Raw genomic sequence first — 8936 nt, 5'->3', positions numbered from 1 at the left:
CCACTGGCGACCCAATGGAAGCGAGTGCATCTGCAATCTTCTTCATCTTCATGTGGTAGTCATTGATGCTCATATTTTCTCTTTGCATATTGTGCAACTCTTGCTTGAGCTGCATTTTCCTGGCTTGCGTATTTGTGCTATACATTTTTGATAAAGTATCCCATGCCTCCTTTGGCGTACTTGCATCTTGAATATGCACAATCATAGAGTCTGAAATGCTGATAGACAGCCAGTACATAACTTTTCTGGCTCTCTCATGCCACGCTTTAAATGCATGCATTTGCTGTTGATTGGGAACATCAGGAAGAACTGGTTCTTCTTCATTTCCTGCAACAAATTCCCAATATCCTTTTCCCATAAGGAAATTCGTCATTCTAAACTTCCATGCTTGGAAGTTGTTCTTGTCAAGCTTTTCAGTGACAATCTGTGAAAGAGAATCAGACGCCATTACAGAACACTGCAAAAAATTCTATCACTGCAAAGAACACAGCTTCAGCCTCACAAGGGCAAATCTGCAAAACTGACAAAAGTGGTATTTGACCACACAGTCACTTCCTATCGACGATTTTCCATCAATAGGCAACAAGGATGATTGTGTAACTCCCAATGTCTCTGCGCACAGGCATACGATGCAATTTCTATAGTAACTTTTCACCGACCTGTAGAACAGTGGCTACACAGCATAAAACTGGGCCTTTTCCTGAGTGCGTGCATAAAACTTCCGCCTCCAAAACAGGCCCCGAAATGGCCTCAAATAAAAAAAACAGGGTCACCGAGGGCTAAAGCTCGATCCCGCAGCATATACTGCCCTCTTGCTTCACCGCGAAGGGCGTCTCAACCTGAGACAATGCACTCTTGCAATTTCTGGCTGTGCTACCTGCAGAGATCTGCTCCCAAAACAGAAAATGAAAGCAACACTGCTCCTCTTACCAGAACACCACGAGCTTGGCTTGCTTTCTTGAGCTCCTTACCATGAACAAGGCTCTGATACCATGTCAAGATTGTGGGAGAGAAGGAAGGAGTCTCACTTGTAGCTTTCTTACTTGCACAATGAGGGAATACACACAAAGGTGGAGGCTGAAAACAGTTTTCCTCTTCTTAGTTGTGTAAGCCAAAAAGGAGTCAAGTACAAAGAAATAGAAGAACCCTATATATGGGTCTCAAACCAAACTCAACTAACTAAGGTGGCATACTAACTGAGCCATGAACTAGAGTAGATAAGGATAGCTGTCATCTAGCTATTATTCATGGGTGGTGTACTAACCGCATCTGCAACTAACACGTCGGTGACATAAATGCACAACGGTCACCCTGGCATATCACGAGTGGAGCTCGATATCTCAACATCCTATTCCATGATGCAGCATGAACAAGTGGCTTCATGACCAACGTACCTTTAGACCCAGCAATGGAATCAAAATGTTGGGTAACACTACTCAAAAACAAGACTTTGGGCACACTCATATTGCTTTAGGAGCTTCAATCACAAAGCACAATGGCTATCTCTCACCTAGCCTCTCATTCATCATGAATGCTACAATCCATTTGTAGTGAGCATGGATGGCCTTTATTCAAGCATGAAAGTTGCATGTTGGAAGCTCCATGATCCAAGATGCATTCCCTTGGTTCCCAAAGCCTCTATGTCCTTCATATGTAAGAGATAAGCATTTGCATAGGTGTGAGAGAGCACTAAAGAGAAGAAATGAGATTTCACCATTTGGTCCCTTACCCTCATATCTCACTCCCTTACTCTCAAACCACACACACACACACACACTCTCTCTCTCTCTCTCTCTCTCTCTCTCTCTCTCTCTCTCTCTCTCTCTCTCTCTCTCTCTCTCTCTCTCTCTTTGTGTGTATGTAACGTGCCCACCCCCAGGCACGCTTTTAGCTATTTATCAAGAAACGAATCTAAGCGTCTATACCCGCACTCCCATGGAATGTTTCGGATTTGTCACCTAGGGTTTTCCAAATCCGCCTCGCAATGGCCAAACCCACTAGGATCAACCTGAAATTTGGGCTCCTAGGGATCAAGGTCTCATGGTAGCATTCTAGCATCGGGTCCTAGACATCCTACTTTACGCAGAGATACCGAAGCCGAAGCTGACCCATACCACACTTGGTTCAAAGAGAATGGGAAATAAGAGGCATGCGCTGCTCAACCTCTTTGCCCGTAGGGCATGGTTCCATTCTAATCCCCTAAAATGGTATGAATCGGGGTTCTATCCTAACAATTTCTAAGGATCGATCATCAATAAACCTTGTGAGAAGCCTCCCAGTTCTCTGGGACCACCCTTCCATAGGATAGACCCATCGGAGGTTTCGCCCACCTGCTTCCCTCAATAAGCGTTCTTTAGTTATCTAATTAGGTCCTATCACATTTATGTGTGACATTTAAAATTAGCTTCCTTAATTAAGCATTTTAGGGCACAGGGTTTTTTTATGTAATTTATAGCATGGACACAAATACAGAGCAAGCAATCTATTAATAACAAGTTCAAACAAGTTCCTTAACTTATCTTCAAGTTAATCTTTGTCTCTTGCCCATATAGGAGAAATTATATATCCCTTCTGTCCAATAGAAGTATCCCTTCTGCCTTGTAGAAGTAATTGGTCCAAATCACATGGCACCGCAATTTCTATCCTTTATCTAGAATAGGATCTCCCAACATGGCTAGACGTTGGGCTCACGGCAGTCTACAATTCCGTTCTGGTCTAGGCAAGGGGTTTCCAGAGCTCCACTAACCCCAAGCGACCTAGAAGTGAGACACAACTTTCGTGGTTGGCCTTTTCACCACTCGATCTTTGGCCCGTGAATTGAGTAGTGCCCTCTCGGGGTAATGTACGATGCAATCTTGGAGATGATCCACCCGTGAAAAATATCCTTTCTTAATTAATCCAATTAAGAATCAAGCATAATCAAGCAATCAGCCTAATATCATCTTCCAGTGAAGCATTCCTTTATTTCCCATGGCTACTTGCCATTACTAACCTTTGCCATGCTTTTACCATCAAACACAAGCACTTTGAATATTTATCAAAATCACAATTCAACAATCAGTTGAATCTTGTAAAAAGCATTTACAGTGTTGTTCAATCAACCAACAAAACTAATTGTATTTTTTTCCAAACAATACAAGAATAGACATGATAATAATCCCATCGCATATTCGCTCTCCCTCATGGGATCAAAGAGTGATTCTATGAAAATTTTACTTAATACTTGTATGCACAATTCCTAATGTTATTCTTTTTACAATTATGCTATTCATAACCCCTAACCAATTGCTCTATCAATGAATAAGCCATATGCAACTAAGTGTAATTAACTTCCCTTGATACATGCACTTTGCAAACTCCATCTTTCGAAAAAAAGAGAAGAGGCCTATCCCTTTCCACGACCTACTCTCGTACATCATAGTATGGAGCCTAATGTATCTCATGCAATAATCAAAGCAAGCATCTATCAATTTAGAAATACATTACTTACGACCGGAATCACGGTTGGATTGGTAGTGATGCCCTCACCCAAGACTTCATTGCTTGTTGAGGGATTGCCATCTGTGCGTAAAATTTTCCGCTTGGGGGCCATGATCTTCTTCTCTTTTAAACACGACTTGCACAAGACTTCAACAGCCACTTGCTCGAGAGGAAGAAAATTGCAAAAAATTGGCTTGGGAAAAAGGAAAAGAGAGAATGCATGTGGCCACCCCCTAAGGAGGGGGAAAGGGAGGAAGAACCTTCTCTCTCTCTCTCTCTCTCTCTCTCTCTCTCGGTTTCCTTGTGCTTCCTTGTGCCTCCCCATGCCTCATATTTATAGTGAATTAGAGAAGAAGGGTTGTGGCTGAGAAGAGGAGCTCTTTGTGGCGGGGATCTTGGAATAATCAATGATCTGATGCTCAAATCATAAATGTGATGGTTCCATTGGCTCCTAAAGGGGGGTAAAACCCCTATACACTTGATTTGAAATCTTTCTTATCACTCCTTCTTTCTCTCCATGTTTGAAGTGTTGTCTACTGCCTGTAGATTGCAATTGCGGCGCGTGCGATTTTGCAAATCCCTCTCTTTTAAAAAAAAGCTAATAACCTTACTAACTTATTAATTGACTAACTAACTTTTAAACTAACATACTCACTTTTATTGTGTGGAAATATTACACACACACACACACACACTCTCTCTCTCTCTCTCTCTCTCTCTCTCTCTCTCTCTCTTTGGTAAAAGAATAAGTTGGCACACACATGAATAGTTTTTTCTATTCAATCTCATCCTTCAAATACACTTTTTTAGGGTTATGGTTTTTCCATCCCCCTTGGGTATCCAAACTCTCTTTTGGGCCTTGTGATCAATCATTTCTCTTGTATGCACTTGGACTAGTTATTTACAAATAAGTTGCAAATTCTTGGCCTTTGCTGTCTTTTAATTATAAGTACAACTTGCACACAAGGGAGGCTAGAGCCCAAGATCTTGTTATGGCATTCCAAAAAATAGTCTCTTTAAAAACATGATAATTTGTTTGCAAAAAATTGTGGGAATTTATGGTCTTCTTCTTTCCTTCATGTCTTTGCTTTCATGCAATTAACATTTTGTCTCAATCTTCATAATTCGTGGACCAAGAATGTGACTAGCATTCTCTAATTCCTTCATATCAAAGGTTTCATGCAAGCTTTTTTTAAAAAATGCACATTGAATTACTTCCCAGTATCAATCAACATGTCATTTACATAAAGAATCAAGATCATAAGGCTACCAACCTGAGCCTACCTAGTGTATACACATGTAACATGCCTATCAAACACTCCCTTGGTAGTATGATTTGGTAGCCCACATAGGCAATGCTATTTATGGGAGCTCACACTTCTCCAACTTCATTTGCATTCCTACCTTCAATGAAGCTTCTATGGCAGCCATAGCCAACAACACCCTGTCAACTTGAAGCTTTCATATCTCTCTCCACATGCCAAATATCTTTGAATTTCCTTTTGGAGAAGTGTTTCTCTACTTCAAAGCTCCTCCTTGGCACCTCAATCATTGAGATTGGGCAACTATAGCTTCAGCATTGCCTCTTTTCAGAGTCACTACCATAACTGTGTCTGTAGACAGCACCTACCTACCTCTACTCGAGCAGCCATATCTCATCAATCAGGCCATATCTCTTCAAGATTTCTTCTCAAGAGTTGTTCTTCAGGCGACATTTGCATTTTCCCAAATATGGGTGCAGTTTTTACAGTGATCATTTTGAAGGCTTAGATCTCTCAACTCGGGCAAAATAAGTACAAACCCTCTTAGGGGAGTTAGACCCATTAGTGAGAGTCCTCGATCTTAAAGGGTTTGAGAAGATTCGACCTATGGAGCTCGTGGGAACTCATTTACCAGTCATCCCTGTTTTGATAGGGCAGCCATAGCCACTTACCTTCAAGCTCATTTTTCCTTCATTTTCTCTCTCCACCCACCTAAACCAAGCCAAGACCACTCTAATCTCAAGTTTTTAGCAAGTATTCAACCATCAAATCAGCAAGGAGGGGAAGCTATGAAGAGTTTTTGGAGATCATCAAGTCAAACTCAAGAAACAAACATCTAATTTCAAACTAGTATCTTTTGATACTTCACTGCCATTGCTTGTGTCTTTTGACACATACAAAGATCAACTCATTGCGGGTTATTCTCAGTCATTTGAAGCTAATTTCCATAATGGGAATGACCAAAATCAAGTCTTTTATGAAGATGCTTCTCATGAAGAGTAACGCTACTCTTGTTGCTCAATTCAACTGCATGGAAGACTTGTTTATTCCGCTTGCAAGGATGGATGGATTTACTTGTTTTGAAGAGCAATCGATGAATTTATTTGAAGATTTTGAAGACATTTCTGCTACCTCAAAGACAATGATACCTTTGCTTGAGGGGGACATGGACATAAACACTAATGCAACTATTGCAAGCAAAGTCAATGAAGAAGCAGATCAAGAGGACCAAAAGAACAATAATAATAATAAGAAGCAGAAAAATCATGAAGACTTTGAAGTGGCAAACAAAGTGAAGTTTTTTAGAGATCATTTTTCTGTTGCGATATATTTTAAAAATAGATTTTTCAAAAAAGAGATTTTTAAACTATACTCTTAACTTGTGGTCCATGCAACCACCTTGAGTCATAGATAAGGAGAGTTCATTAGATTACCTTGGGCCACAACCTTAAGATTGAATTCCATACAAAAGCTTGTGTCATTTTAGACCTTAGAAAGAGAAAATCACTTCTCTCCTCACTTCCAGAGGATCACGTCTCTCATCTTTCTTAGTGAGAGAATTCTCTCTCTCGTCTTTCTTAACGAAAGAAAAGACCTTAAACCTTGACTTGTAGGGGAGAGGATGACCCCAAATAAATGCAATGTTCATTACACACAAGTAAACATTCCTAGGTGTCCCTGGATGCACACATAAATACATATACACAATGCTAATGCACTTCCTCCTCTTAGAACTCAATCCATCTTCATTTATGTATAACCTAATTGGTTCTTGTGTACACTCTTACACTTGGCAGACACTTCTTTCCCCCTTTATAACTTGTATTGCATGTACCAAAAATCCCCGTCACAGTGCTCTGATCACCCCATTAAGTGATGCACTAGGAATACTTGTATCTAAATGGTCTCATGGCCATGCTAAATCATCATCAACACTTAAACAAAAGTGAGTCATTAATTTATTGACATGAATTTATTAAATAGAGAATGTGTAATAAGCAATCAATTTAGTGACATCCCTCTAGCTTCTAAAAAATTAACTTCAACTATAGAGGGGATACATAGTCCTTAAGAAGATTTGGAAAGTCTTGTAGTTCTCTCTCAGTCATAAACTGAGCGTCAATGGGGGATAACTCTTAAACTTAACCAGATACTTTCGTAATACCTTACTGATCTTAGAGCATTATCCTGATGGTCTAAAATTATTTCAGGCACAAGGAACTCTTATGTTTCTTCTATGTCATGTAAATCTTCCTTGATTGGTTCCATTGGAGGTTCTCTAATATAGGGATGTAGCAAACTTATATGGAAAGCATTATGAATGTTCCAATGACTTGGTAGATCTAAACAAAAAGTCACATCATTTATCTTATCTGTGATCTTGAAAGGGCCATAATAGCGATTAGAAAGCTTAACCACTTTACCCTTTTGACCTTTCTGCTTCTTCAAGTGAGCCTTCTCAAACTTAAGAAGAACATACTGGCCCAACTTGAGATCTAACTTACGACAATGCTTATCTACTTCGCATTTATGCTTCTCTTGTGTCCTTTGGATAGCAACTTTTACTTGAGTGAAAGTTGTATCAATGTCTCTAACAAACTCATATGCTGCAAAGATCTTATCCTTCGTAAGAAGAATGGGTGGTAAATGAGGCTTACCATAGATGATCTCAAAGGGTGCCTTACCAGTACTAGAGTGCACCGTATTATTGTATGCAAACTCTACTAAAGGCAAATACTTTTCCCATTCTCTTTGATTATCAGAGACATAGGATTTCAAAAGGTCCAAAACAATAGAATTAGTACTTTCACTTTTCCAATCCATTTGAGGATGATAAGAGGATGAAAGCTTTAACTTTGTCCCGAGGTTCTCGAAGAGAGCTTGCCAAAAGAGGCTGGTCATGTGGGGATCTCGATCACTTATAATGGACTTAGGCATGCCATGATGCTTGAAAATATGAGCAATGAATAGCTTAGTCATATGATCAGCTTTGATTATCTTTCACACAGGTATAAAGTGAGCTTGCTTACTGAATCTATCAATGATAGTCCATATTGCATCATTGCCTGCGTCTGTGCGAGGAAGCTCCATCATAAAGTCCATAGCTATACTTTCCCAAGGCTCATTAGGAATAGGTAATGGCTTCAGTAGGCCACATGGTTTATGCCTGTCATACTTTACTTTTTAGCATATCTCGCGAACATATCTTTCAATGTCAGCTCTAAGAGTGGGCCAAAAGAAATATCTTTCCAATGCTTGAGTAGTGGGTAGAATACCCCTATATCCAGCATATGGAGATGCATGTGCTTCATCCATTACCTTGTGTCGCAATGGTAATGCTACACAAATTGCTTGATGATGATACAAATAACCATCTCGAATCGAGTAAGGTGTAATCGACTGACCTGATTTAAGCTAATCCCATATGGTTGAGAAGTCGGAATCAGTTGCATACATTTTGGGTAAATCCATGAACTTGTTATGGTAAATAGTTGTGATTGCATTCACTCAAGGTCGCTGTGATAGAGCATCTGCTACCACATTCTTAGTTCTAGATGTGTGAAGGATTTGAAAATGAAACATAGATAAGAAATTTTCCCAATGCATCTGTTTCTCTGAGAGCTTCTTCTGAGTGAGGAAGCATCTTAGACTTTGGTGATCTATTTTAATAACAAAATCTACACCAAATAAATAGTGTTTCCATACTTGAAGAGCATGTACCATCGCCATAAGCTCTTTCTCATATACTAGAGCATGTAGCTCATGGTCCTTGAGGCATCGGCTCTCAAATGCTAATGCATGATGCTCTTGGTTAAGCACAGCTCTAATGCAATCCCCAGAAGCATCACAATGAGCTTCAAAAGGTTTTTGAAGATTCGAAATTATGAGAACTGGTTCTTGAGTCACAAGAAACTTGATTCTTTCAAAGGCTTGTAGTTGCCTTGATCCCCAGCAAAAAGGCATTCACTTCTTAGTAAGGTCATGTAGAGGAGATGCAACATACGCAAAACCTCGTATGAACCTCCTATAGTATGAACATAGGCCCAAGAAACTTCTAACTTCATGTACAGAAGTAGGTGTAGACCATTCAACAATGGCTCGAATCTTCTCAGGATCCATTCTCACTAAATTATGAGAAACAATATGGCCTAAGTAATGAATTTCCAAAAGGAAAAATTCACTCTTCTTAGATTG

Source organism: Lygodium microphyllum, unplaced genomic scaffold, assembly GCF_053477565.2.
Source record: "Lygodium microphyllum isolate KBCC unplaced genomic scaffold, Lygodium_microphyllum_v1.1.10 scaffold_87, whole genome shotgun sequence".
Taxonomy (NCBI): Eukaryota; Viridiplantae; Streptophyta; class Polypodiopsida; order Schizaeales; family Lygodiaceae; genus Lygodium; species Lygodium microphyllum.
The sequence above is the reverse complement of the archived record's forward strand: the minus strand, read 5'-3'. Positions refer to the sequence as shown.